The sequence below is a fragment of the Phragmites australis genome, chromosome 22 (assembly GCF_958298935.1).
Source record: "Phragmites australis chromosome 22, lpPhrAust1.1, whole genome shotgun sequence".
Classification (NCBI taxonomy): domain Eukaryota; kingdom Viridiplantae; phylum Streptophyta; class Magnoliopsida; order Poales; family Poaceae; genus Phragmites; species Phragmites australis.
This window is the reverse complement of record NC_084942.1, coordinates 17491870-17506135: the sequence shown is the minus strand read 5'-3', so window position 1 is coordinate 17506135 and position 14266 is coordinate 17491870. Positions and strand designations below refer to the sequence as shown.

The window sequence follows — 14266 nt, the reverse complement described above, 5'->3', positions numbered from 1 at the left end:
ACTGGCTATAGCAAATTAATGTGACATGAAGGAACACTGGATGCAGCAACTTCATCAATGTGCATTGGCTCGGGCAGTAGTTTCATCACAGTGCATTGGCTCGGGCAGCAGCTTCATCAATGTGCATTGGCTCGGGCAGCAGCTTCATGAATGTGCACTGAATCGGATCACTGTCAACTGTCAAACCTCGATGAAAGAATGACATGAAATGCATGCCACTGAGCTCGCATCAATGAATAGGGGTTTCATCTGAATCATACAAAGTATATCCAACAGACCAGCTAAAAGAGGCTAACGTAGATATGCTCGGAAGTCGCTTTGTACAACTTTGGATGAAAAATATTTATATGTAAATCAACAATTTATATGTCATTTTTCCTCCATTACTACTCCTCATGCTCAACCGACCAATACACGTGGGTGTCTAAGCACCTCAACCAAGCCTGCAGATTTGATGTTTTGATAAATGTGAAATGAGTGAACTGATTGATGTGAACAATTGTTATAGGCTAGGATGACGAATCGAGCAGGACAGCTCGATGCAAATATCAAAATTCCAAAACATACAACAACAACTACTAAATTACACTGTTTTGGTGATTGGTAAGTGTGGATCTGAATGGTTCTGCAATGTGGTGATGTATGTAATGAGGCAGCATGCGACAACAACATGAAATAGGAAAGGAACAAAAGTTGTAGAAAAGCAGCAACATCTACTCTTTAAAGAAATCTTGTGGATACGCATGTGCTCCTGCAAATTAGTATATAGGTAATTTGTTCTTCAGCATGTAACGATGTAGTCATTACAATCAAAAGTTAGCTTCAAAATACTCTAAAGAGGATAACGTCTTGTTCATTCCCAAAAGATAGTGCCTATCTACATATAAGGTGTTAACTCTATCAGCACTTAGATGCAGTAGAAAATATAATCTTATTTACAATCACATGAATGTTTGGTAGCAACAGAGTTGAAGAAAAGCTTTTAAAATGAAATTTGATGAGAAGAATATAACATCTATTTGCTAAACTCACCTTGATACAAAGGACTTTTCTGTTGGTTGCGGAGCTTATGATGATGACTTGCCAAGCTTTATGTTAACATAGGAAATCAACCAATATGTATTCATGTAGGAGGCCACTAGAACTTTTTCCAGATGACTGGTGGACAAGCTCTAATCCAAGAGGCTCTGGTAGCATAGGGAATGACATGGAGAAAGGATAGCCAGATGAGAATTTCTCACGTGTCTAATATTATAAGTATTTGTGCCTATATGAATACATCCTGCCATAATAAATTTTCATATATACTATGGATGGTATTATGTATGAATGATGGAAGTGTATTTTGCCGGATGGCAAAACTGGAACTTTGATAAAGCTTAAGAATGTAGTTTCAATTATTTTGCCACATATTTAGTTTTCTTGCAACTCAGAATGGTGTTGTCCATTTGTGATGGAAGCACCACTTAGCTGTCTATAAATCTAGGACCTTACTATGTTTTAGAACTGTATATTAATTTTTGTACAAAATTAGCTACTTGTGAAGGACTAATGAACTTCATCCTAGTCTTGCACACAGTTTACTGGCACGCATAACGTCATAGCTAGCATATAGTTGTTTTTTCACAGAGTAACCTTCAAGAAGAGTTGATCATTTTCCTAGGATATACATCAATTCTAGGGCCTTTCCTACTGTTTCCTGAGGAAAAAGGGCTAAAGAGAATTTATATGTATTGACACTATCTTGTAGAATGACAAATGTGTTTAAGCACGTATACATGTGTTCCAAAATCTATACTATAGATAGGGACAAAATCTTTGGTGGAAGCTACCATCTCCTCACCAAATATAAGGCTACATGTGACCCCTCATATAGGATCGAATTAATAGGATTAAGAAGATGCATTAGAACATCACCAAAACAATCATGCAATTCTGCCATATGGTACGGACCATGAAAAATACCATTACCTAAGCTTAGCTCTGCACCTATATAGCTGATGACAACCAAACATCAAATACCCATTCAAACCAACAAACAAGGGCCCTACAAACTATATCTTCTAAGTTCAGTGCCTTACATAACTGACAGCAAGGTGCCACGAAGCCAGTCCAACCAACAGATAAAGGCCCTAATACAAATATTACATTAAAATAGTCGCATGCATATAGATCCTTATCTACTAAACTGACAAAGTAGCCTCCTAAATACAAATAGTACCAAAGAGCCCCAAAGGCCAACACAAGTAACAATACATAACCTAAGCATAAAGCACAACGGTGCACCACTTATTACTCCATGCACTTATAAGGCTAGAGTGCATATTAGGACACCGGCACAAGGCATATACAACAATCATCATTTGATTGAAAGATGTAGTAATAGATAGCTAATGGTGCAGACCACAAAGGAAGGCTTACTCATCACTGTAAATTGGGAATACTTTAAGTCATTTAGTTGTACAAGCTTAATCAATAAAATAGTGCGATAAAAATTAAGCTACATTGCCTTCCCTTTTTTGCAGAGAATAATTCCTTGAGAGCAGACCTTGACCTTTTACTCTGAAGATTTTTGCATTATAAAAATACATCATTAGACTGCCCACACAAGTAGTCTACTTCATTTTGTATGGGCTCCGCACCTCTTCAAATATGGGGAGCTATATTAGAAGAATTTATTTTAATGATTTGTACATTGTTAATTATGAGATTAGAGGAGCGCACAATGTAGCCATGACAAACCATAACATCGAGGACAAATGTACATACCCAGACTCGTCATGAGCACTAGAAGGAACCTCCTTTCCCTTGGTTGATGAGTTTTTGCCAGTGGTAATTGCGAGCTTTAGGAGGTGGCGTGGAGCCGCCTTCTAGATCTATGGGGGCTTCAGTTAAGCTAGAAGCACCATTTTCGGTTTCTTTAATAGAGGTAGTACTTTATGTCCCAATTGCAGACTTAACGCTAGGGTCCTTTGGAGGGGGTGAGTTTCTAGTTGTGAATGAACCACATGGAGGATCATGAACAGTGGCATCAGCACCACTGCGTTGGTCCCTAGCAACCGTTGGAGCCACAAACACCCTCCTAGTATGAAAACACAATTGCCCAGTTCTAAAGGTTTGCACACTGATAACCACTTGAAACACATACCTTCGGCCAACAAGACTGTGGAGGGTCGCAAGCAGTAAGATCTAATCGGATGAGCTTTCTTCCACAAGTTCAGCGGCAGTCCACCGCTCAACCTGCTCAGTTACACTTCTGAACAGAAATATTTTTGCATGGCCAGTGCTATCCTCAATCACCACATTTAGCTTGTAGTTGTGTTGTGAATAAAAGGCTTGTTAGGAATAATTCACAAGTTAGGAAGTTTGAAGAGGATGCCATGTCAAATAAGAGGTACCTGGGAATGATCAGTGGCTTCGTTTCATTATAGTTAGTACATTCAAAGCCTTCAAGAGTTGCTTTAAGTCCCCTTTTGCATGTACTGCATCCTTTGTACTACCAACCATTTGAAATATCTAGTTCCTTTATCTTTGCATCACAAGTAAAACATACATCCTAGAATAAAAAAAATAGAGACTAAATTTCAGTACTATGACATAACAGCTGCACATAGAACGTGTCTGAGAAGCAGAAAATACATCAGTGTCATGAGGATCCAAGGAGAGGAGCTCTGATACAGTCTTCCTATTAGAAATTGTCTTGTCAATAGCACCTGCTGCTGCATCATCATCCCCTGGTAGGAATAGAACTTTGGAACCTCTGCCCTATAGGCTGAGTACAAAATAAAGTACATCCTCAAACACACTTGCATGCAGAATTTAACCAAGGCAAATAAATGAGATATACAACAGGTTACCAAGCACAAAAAGCATTAACTTCAGGAATATCAATGTTCATATACCATTTTGTTGCAGCACCACCCCCACAGGTTGTAGCACCTATTTTGATATTCAGGTAAGTGCATTACAACAATAGCTAGACATAGTATTTATTATTGGTGGCCAGCATGGGATAAACTAACACCCACCTAAGTATTGCCTCACTTTCATCCCAGCCAAAAAGATTACAACTGGTTCATCTTTACTGATGGTTTCAATAAGGAACTCGTCCTCAAAAGATGTTGCATGTTCACCTCATAAAGTTATTGATAAAAGCCGATCGCTGCAATATTATGTGCACTAAGTGTATAATAATTTCCAAATGTTATAAAATAGTAGGAAGCAAATCTTAAATCACGTAATTCTACTAATCGCCTAACAGAAGGGACATTTAGACTGCTAGATTGCACCACTGGATGGATACTGTAAGTTGTCCAATAACATATGTTGAATATTCCATGACCATGTCATCATGTTATACAATACAACTTCGATAAATAGATAGTGAAAGACTGAAACAATAATTATGGATGGTGCATACCTATTAAACCATGTTCATTCCTTGCTCTATGATCTAACTTCTCATAAGTCCACAAAATTAAAAATATAGGGTGGAAGATTGGTGGATAACTCAGTACGTACCTCCTCCACAACAATCCATGATGTAAAAAAGATTGTGTGTGTTGGGCACAGCATTGAACTTCCTTGTTTGCCTACTAACTTGAAATTTTTTAATCATATAAGAGCATCCTTCCACCAAAGATTCAGCAAATTTGTTAAGGTCCTTCTACCAAATGCAAGTTGTAATGCTTACACCCTGATGTACGCAAATTCAAAGTTCCATAGCAACTATTAAGGAAAAATAATGCAAACGCATGTGTCAAGTGGTGTACCTCTTCATCAACTAGTGCAAGTTCCATAGCAGTAAAACCTTTCCCCATAGAAGTCCCAGATAGCTGCCACATTGTAGCGAAAATGGCCCTATTAGGCCATAATTGTGATTTTGGTGATTAATGACAATATAGTCATTAGGATTAACATGTTTGTCAAGAATATATGTTAATAGGTCTCATGGATGAAATAGATCAAGAAGCCACCACAGCAGAAACAAAGTTTGATTAAATTGGAAAAGTCCCAGGAAGATTTACCACACCGAAAGGTCCAGAGCAGAGGGGTTGAACCCACCGGAGCATTGTGTCTAAAGGCAAAGTGAAAGTTGATGATTTCACCAGAAGGTTAGATGCTCTCTGTGTTGAACTCACCGAAGTATTTCTCATAAAGAGGAGAAAGCTGAGGACCTCACCAGATAGTCTGGTGATCTGCACTAGGTAACACCGAAGTATTTCCTGCAGAGAAAAATACAAATGCAGAAGATTAAATATCAACCCACCGGATGGTCCTGTGCTTGGTTTGTGCACACCAAAGTATAGCACCTAACCATTTCTTGCAAAGAGACTGCAAGTGCTAAAGAATGAAGATCAACTCACCGGATAGTCGGGTGATCACAGAAATAGTTGCACCGAAGCATTTCTAGGGAAAAGAAGAGAAGGTTTAACTCACCGGATGGTCCAGTGTGAATGGAATGAACACCAGATGAATGCATCAAACTATTTTACATAGAGAGATTGCACAGGCTCGTATGGCTTAAGATAACTCACCGGAAGGTCCGATGATGGATTTTAAGGCACACCAAAGTGTCCTATGCTTACAGAGGCATTGAGTAGAGTCCAACGGTTAGTTTCTGAGTTGTACTCACCGGATGATCCAGTGTTAGTACTATTGTTCTCACAGGTCATCCAGTGTTAATAGCTTTTTTGAGTCGTTGGGAAAATAGCTAGTTGGCGGGTTTGAGGCTATAAATACCACTTCACTCAGTCATTTGAAGGTGTGGTATGCTGCTGGAGTCTAAAGGAAGCTCATATACACTTGAGAAGACATCCAAGCCACCAAAGTGCTTAAAGTGATCATCCAAAGCGATTAAGTATAAGATTAGAGAGTGTTTAGTGCTTATAGGCCTAGAGTCAGTTGTTGCTAGGTGCTGCAGCTTGAAGAAGGGATCAAAGAGTGATCCTAGCTTGTACCGAGTGATACGTCGACACCTTAGAGTCTTGGTGACTCGCCGACATCTTGGGCCTTGGTAGCTCAAGCTCCGAAGTGATCACGACAGTAAGTGACCGGAAGAGAGGCTAGTGGTGAAACATTGTCTTGGTGGCTTGGTTGCTCATCATACTTGAGAACTTATCTTGGTGACTTGGTAGCTCAAGAGCCGTGACCGGAAGAGACTTGGCAACTGAGAGCATATCCTTTGTGGAGCTCCAACATAGATTAGAGGTGGCATTCATGCCATTGATACCACGGGATAAAAATCCCTTGTGCTAAGTTTGTCTCTCTACCCTATTTACGTTTCAGTATTTACATACTTGCAATTTACCTTGCTAGAGTAGGTTGCAATCCTCTTGAGCGGTAGAGTACACACACTAGATAAACCTAGAGCATATTTAGATAGAAAATGAGATAGGTTATCTTGTGAAGTTTTTGGAGCCAAATTGGTTTAGGTTTCTCAGTGTCCTAATTCACTCCCCTCTTAGGACATCATTGTTTCTTACAATTAGTATCAGAGCTTTGTGCTCTTGATAAGCTTAACATCCTTGCGTTGTGACATTCGGGGTTGGGATGGATACCCATAGCGCTCCACTTTTCATTGGCACAAATTTTCCCCATTGAAAAATTCTAATGTCTTGTTATTTGCAAGCCAAGGATCTAGATGTTTGGAGAGTCACCGAGGAAGGGATAAGACCTTACGTCACCAACATGGAGAGGCAATTAGATGCATTGACAAAGAGTATCCTTTTATCATCTTTAAATGTTGATGCATTTAATCATATTTATTCTCTCACCAACGCACATGATATTTGGAATAGTCTCATTGAAATACATGAAGGCACAAAGGATGTGCGCAATGAGAAGTATTATGTGCTTGTTACTAAGCTCAATAGTATCAAATAATTTGCCCATAAAAGTGCTAATGACATGTACTCACGTTTGAATATTCTTATTAATAAGATAAATGGGCTAGGTTTGACGCCAATTGACATTGATCAAGTGGTCAGAAGAATACTTCAAACTCTTCTTCCAAAGTATAAGTTGATAGTCTCCATCATCTACAACAACAACGGTATCAAGACAATGACTCCAAGTCAAGTGCTCGGCAAGATCACCACCCATGAGATTACTATGAATATGGGGATGGAAGCAAGCACGCACAATGCCCACACATGAAGGCGAAGATGAGGAAGCAAGAGCAAGAGTCGAGCTCAAGCGAAGATGATGGAGATGAAGATGAAGATGAATAGAGCAATGAAGATGATAAGCAAAGCACATCAAGTGATGAAGAAATGGATCTTGAAGTCACCAAGCTCATCTCTCAAGTGGAGAAGAATATCAAGAAGATCAATGGCAAGATTAATCATCAAATCTGTATGAAAGACTTGGTCAAAACCATTGATCGTATCAAGAAGGAGAAGAAGACCGAGAGCAAAAGGGGACAAGGGGAAGAGCCAAAATATTTGCAAGAATGGGAAGATGGGTGAGTGAAGATGAAGATTCAAGATCAAGTGATGAGAGCTTCACCACCCACTCCTCCAACAGAAGCTCTTCCTCAAGATCATCATCACGCAAGTCATCATCGCGTAAGTCATCACACAAGTGTCTTATGGCCAAAGGTATGGGTAGCGATGTAAATGATGATGAATTCGATGAGGATTCTCCCTCCTATGATGAACTCCTTCATTTGATCAATAAGCAACAAAAGGCTCTTAAGAAACAATCAAAAGAGCTTAAGAAGTTTAATGCACTTAATGACATTCATGCTACCTTTGTTTCTAATTATGAACAATTATCGAGAAAATTCAATTTGCTAAAAAAGGAGTATGATGAGCTTAAGGCAAAATTTGAGTGCATTAATCTTAATCTAAAACCCCTTTGGAACAATCTACCTCTTTATTTAATTTCAAACCTAAGATAGATACTTGCACTTCTTCTGATGATTTAATTGATCTATCTAGCTCACCCCTTTGCAATGAGATATGTGTTGAGAATATTCTTGTAGAACCATCTAATGAACTCATTGCACAAAAAAAATGATGAGCTCAAGCAAGAAGTCAAAAAGCTCAAGAAGGACTTAGCAGGATTAAATGACAAAAACCATGTCCAACCTTCTTAAGATAACTGTACAACCATGATGAAGAAGCTTGCGAAGGGGTCAAATGTTATCAAGAAGGCCACAAGTACTTCCAATGCAAATAAGTCAAGAAGGAGATTAAGGAGAAAAAGAAGATCATGAACCTCTCCAACAAGACATCCAATATCTACCAAGCACAATTACAAGATCAAAACCAAGAGCAACCACTACAAGCTCAAGAAGAAGAACATATGGTTGGGAGAAATAATTAGGGATGGAACAAACCCATTTGGGTGCCCAAGGAAGTCATCACCAACATGAAGGGGCCATAATCGGTTTGGATTCCAAAGAAGACTTGAAGCCCTAAGTAGCTATGAGGATTTAGAGACTTGGGTCACAAAATGAAATGAAGGTTCAAGCGAAGAAGACAAGTGTATAAGATTAAACACTTTGATAAAGATCATGATCATCATATACCTAAATCCCCATCCAAAGGTAATGAGGTAAAGGTAGCTAGACTTTTGTTTATGTTTTTTTAACTATTGCCTTGTCTAGGATTGCATGTTCATATTTTAATTTATTGTAATGCCTAGTGTATGTTTTCATATGGTAGGTTGCTTATGTTTCTCTCTTTCTTATGAGCATCCTACATGGCTTATTAGTTGTAGATCCCTTACGTGGCACTAGTCTCACAATTGGTATCTTTTATGTGTCATGAACCAATATATAGGGTACCCTTCCTATTATTATTAATAACAAGTGCATATGTCTCACAAGTATTGAAAACTTGTATGCACACATTTAGGGGAAGTATATCCTATGGGTTATGATTTTGAGACTAACATGTGTTGCTAGATGTATCTTTTATAGTCTTATGGAGAAATCAAAATGTCTCCGAATGTATGCAATGCTTAAATGCTTCAATTGGTATCATTGTCAATTCATCTCTACATTTAAACTACCTCCATATATGATATGACTTAAACTTTCTACCTCAAATTATTATCTAGATGTGCATATATTGCTACATTCCTACAAGTGGTATTCACAAGTGGGTCTCATTATATATATACACACATAAAGGGGGAGTTTATATTATATCATGTGAATTTCATGAATTATGATCCTTGTTTTGTTTTTTTCAATTGATATCAATATCTCCTATCCTTACAATTAGTATATCTTTTCAATTGATATCATTTCATTGGATCATAATTTATGCTCTTGCCCATGTGCTATAATGCTCTTCCTCAAGTTCAACATATATTTGTAGCCTTTTTTTAATTGTTGACAAAGGAGGAGAAGTTTGATGACCAAATCAAGAAGCAAGATACAAGATGTCTATGAATGTTGAAGTTAACAAAAGGGGAGAAGAAGAAGATACAACAAGCAACATGAGGCACCTAGGTTGATAAAGGGAGAGAAGCTCTTGCGTGAGTCGATCAAGGGAGATAGTGTTAATGAAGAAAAGGGGAGCCATAACAATAGGGGGCTAAATGGTAAGAATATGCACCCCAAGCAATGTGGTAAGGCTTTATGCTCTTTACGATTAGTATCATTTATTATTCACCACTTGCTTTGGTTGTATTGTCATCAATCACCAAAAAGGGAGAGATTGTAGCAAAAATGGTCTTATTAGGCCATAACCGTGATTTTGGTGATTAATGACAATATAGTCATTGAGACTAACATATTTATCATGAATATATGTTAGTAGGTCTCATGGATACAATAAATCAAGAAGCCACCGTGGCCGGGACAAAGTTTGATTAAATTGGAAAAGTCCTACGAAGATTTGCCCCACTGAAAGATCCAGTGCAGAGGGGTTGAACTCACCAAAGCATTGTGTCTAGAGGCAAAGTGAAGGATGATGACTTCACCGGAAGGTCTGATGCTCTGTGTGTTAAACTCACTAGAGTATTTCTGACAAAGGGAAGAAGGTTGAGGACCTCACCGGATAGTCTGGTGATCTGCACTGGGTAGCACCGGAGTATTTCCTGCAAAGAAGAATGCAAATGTAGAAGATTGAAGATCAACCCATCAAATAGTCCGGTGCTTGGTTTGTGCATACCGGAGTATAGCACCAGAGCATTTCTTGTAGAGATAACTGCAAGTGTTGAAGAATGATGATCAACTCACCTGATAGTCCGGTGATCACAGATATAGTTACACCGGAGCATTTACATGGAAAAGAAGAGAAGGTTTAACTCACCGGATGGTTCAGTGTAAATGGAATGAACACCAGATGAATGCACCAGACTATTTTACATAGAGAGGTTGCAAAGGATCGTATAGCTCAAGATAACTCATCGAAAGGTCCGGTGATGGATTTGAAGGCACACCGAAGTGTCCTATGTTTACAGAGGCATTAAGTAAAGTTCCAACAGCTTGTTTCTGAGTTTGTACTCACCGGATAATCCGGTGTTAGTACTACTGTTCTCATTAGATCATCTGGTGTTAACAACTTTCTAAGCTGTTGGGAAAACAGCTAGTTGGTGTTAACAACGTTTCTAAGCCGTTGGAAAAACAGCTAGTTGGTGGGTTTGAGGCTATAAATACCTCTTCACTCAGTCATTTGAAGGTGTGGCATGCTGTTGGAGTCTAGAGAAAACTCATATACACTTGAGAAGACATCCAAGCCACCAAAGTGCTTAAAGTGATCATCCAAGGCGATTAAGCATAATAGTAGAGAGTGTTTAGTCTTTATATGCCTAGAGTGAGTTGTTGCTAGGTGCTGCAGCTTGAAGAAGGGATCAATGAGTGATCCTAGCTTGTACCGAGTGGTACGTCAGCATCTTAGAGTCTTAGTGACTTGCCAGCATCTTGGACCTTGGTGGCTCAAGCTTGTTGACCCTCCGACTTGTATGAAGCAATGACAAGACACGTGTACAAGGACATAGAGACCCTTGCCTCTATGGCTCATGGTGGCAAGTGAGCAGAAGAGTGGCTAGTGATGAAACCTTGCTTTGGTGGCTTGGTTGCTCATCATGCTTGAGACTTTATCTTGGTGACTTGGTAGCTCAAGAGCTATGATCGGAAGAGACTTGACAACTGTGAGCATATCCTTTGTGGAGCTCCAACATGGATTAAGGGTGGTATTCATACCATCGATATCATAGGATAAAAATTCATTATGCCGAGTTTGTCTCTCTACCCTATTTATTTTTCTGCATTTATATACATGCAATTTACTTTGCTAGAGTAGGTTGCAATCCTCTTGATAGGTAGAATAGATACATTAGATAAACCTAGAGCACATTTAGATAGAAATTAAGATAGATTTATCTTATGAAGTTTTTAGAGCCAATTTGGTTTAGGTTTCTAAGTATCCTAATTCACCCCTCCTCTTAGAACATTACCGTTCCTCACACACATCCTAGCAACTCTAACCTTGATGCACCAATTGTGCCTTGCTGGATTAATTTGTGATAGTAAGCTGTACTCCGACACCTCACACACATCCTAGCAATTCTAACCTTGATGCACCAATTGTACCTTGCTGGATTAATTTGTGATAGTAAGTTGTACTCCATCTGTTGTTGGTTCAACTAGGGAGGGAAGAAAATAAAAGTATGTCAAATGGAGCATTATAATATGCAGTAGGTAACAAATTATAAGTTGAAAGCATGTATACAAGACGTGATAAAATACAATAACGGCTTAAATGGACATGCAACATGCAGTATTGACATTGGACAAAAAAATTACCAAAGGGACTGAAGAGTTTCTTTATAAACAATGTTTTGTGTGACATTGGAGTCTGGGTCTGTATCATCGTCAATTACAACCTTGGGTCCATTTCTAGATGTCACATGTGATATAGCAAAATAGAGTTGTCCATGAGAAAAAAATTAGACGTGGCAAGTAGTGGCCAACATTCTACAAAGTTTGTCCTTGGCTCTTATTTATGGTCATTGCATAACAGAATCAAATTGTAAATTGTTGCCTACTAAGCACAAATGGCCATTTAGTGCTTGATACGTGCAAGGCAATTTGAGGAAGAAGTACTTTGTCACCCATGTGTGATCCAGTTAATATATGAGCCTCCAATATCCGATCTCCTAATTATGTTATTATAAGGCGTGTACCATTGAAAAGGCCAGCACTCTGATTTAAATTGTGTAGTAGCAGTATAGGTGAACCAACCTTCAACATAAGTTTATGAGAAGGGATACCTTTGAACTGTAAGGAGTTTAGGAACTCAGCCGGGTAAAGTAAGTCCAAATTACCATGCTCCTTTGAGGATTCAACTAAGATATCTGAACTGAGGTATACCTTTTCATGGCCTAGGATTAAGGAAAGAACGTGGATATTAATTTCATTAATGGTATCATTTTTTGGAGCAATGATAGCGCTTTCCCTTAGATAGTTTGGGTCAGAATATGATGTTTCTAAGTTGGGGTAAGTAGATCTTATAATATTATCAATAGCAGAGTCTAATTTCGGAACTAAGATGTCACGTGGTATCACAATCAACTCAGAGTCCCCATCATCAGTATGAGTAGTCCCTTTTGCAGTGCCACCACCAATATTCAACACCCAGTTAGTAAAGTCTTTCACCTGCTCAGTTGGTAAATCACTATCTACCATCCCAAGTAATCGCATGTTGATTGTAAGCTTTAGAATCTTAACATGACTCCATAGGTAAGAGTTAGTTATACATGCATCCATTGTGTCCAAGCTAGTGTCACCCTCAACCACGAGTAGTACTTGGTGGAAATCTCCACCAAGTAACACCATCTTCCCACCAAACACCTGGTGAAAATTTGAAGAGTCCATTTGACCAAGGATGTCACACATACTACGATCTAATGATTCAAAACAATGCCGATGAAGCATTGGGCCTCATCCCATATAATCAAAGAGCTTTGTACTATTAAGTTAGCAAGAAAAGTCCCCCTTTTAATATCGCACACTGATGACTCATCAATAACTATAGGAAGTTTAAATCGAGAATGTGCAGTACGACCTCTAGGGAGCAAGAGCGAAGCAACCCCTGATGACGCTACAGCAAGAATGGTAAGCTTTTCTGATCGCAAGCGTTAAATAATTGCATTCCAAAGAAATATCTTCCCAGTGCCACCATACCCGTATACAAAAAAGCATTAGCCTGTTTTTTTGTAAACTTACTATATGACAACATTGTATATATGTCTCTGTTCAAAGTTTAGTTGGTTGATGAGGGTATCATGCATATATAGAAACTTTGCAGAGTCATAAGCCTATTCCTCAGCTCACAATCTATTTTTCACATTGTTACAAAGATTTAGATCAGGCTTTGGTAAACCATAATCAGTTATTGAAGCACCATTCTTAACAAACAAATTATCGAGCTCAACCAAAACATGATTTTTTCAGATATTCTTCAGGCACTTTATAGCAAGGAAATTGTATCATCTTGTTAATTTTTTGTTGTATATCATTGATGAAATAAGTATAGAACTTAGTGAACAAAGAGGTTGCATCACAAATAGAGCAAAAAAGAATTATAGTAACAAGTAATTGTCGCATTTGAACAGCTGATCCCCACACAGATGCTTCCACAACAGCCTCATGTCACTCATTATCATCACAAAGAAAACCAATAGCCTAACATGCATCCTTAAATGTTGGGCACAGAACACCACTAATTGTTCGAAGATCCTCATATAACGTAGCACCATTGGCAACATTCGAAAGCATACGGAGGTAATAAAGCTCACCACAACTAGGATTGATATATATAGCCCTTCCAATTTTTTTAGGTCCCTTAAGCAAATAACATGCCTTATTCTTTTTATTCCAAACCCACTTTGTTGGGAATTCTATGTATGTTAACTCTTGAGCAGTTGGGAACATCCTATCAGTAGAAAACCACTCAGTCAATGTTGTCTACGTGTAGCAAGGGTCATCTACAATATCGAGCAATGGCTAGTTAGCTAGGTACACAATGCTATTCATTAAAGGGAGATACATAGCTAACCTCTCCACTGCCGGCATCCTATAGTGGATATCAAATTCGGACATACATCAGATAGCCTCATGTGAAGATAGATAACAACAATCAATGTACTCCTAAACCTCATCGACATCTTTAGGCTATCTCTGTGCATATAATGGTTAGGCACCAAGACTGCTACTAATAACCTCACCATGTGAATCGCTACGACGAACGTTAGCTCTAAAGGTTTCAATGTCGGCTCTAGCGCGATATGGACCTTTGATAAT

General features: G+C 38.7%; 1 pseudogene; it reads right to left on the bottom strand.

Annotated features, from left to right (window-relative positions):
• Nucleotides 1-2937: 2937 nt before the first annotated feature.
• On the bottom strand, nt 2938-12649 carry LOC133904552 (uncharacterized; annotated as a pseudogene).
• Nucleotides 12650-14266: the final 1617 nt, after the last annotated feature.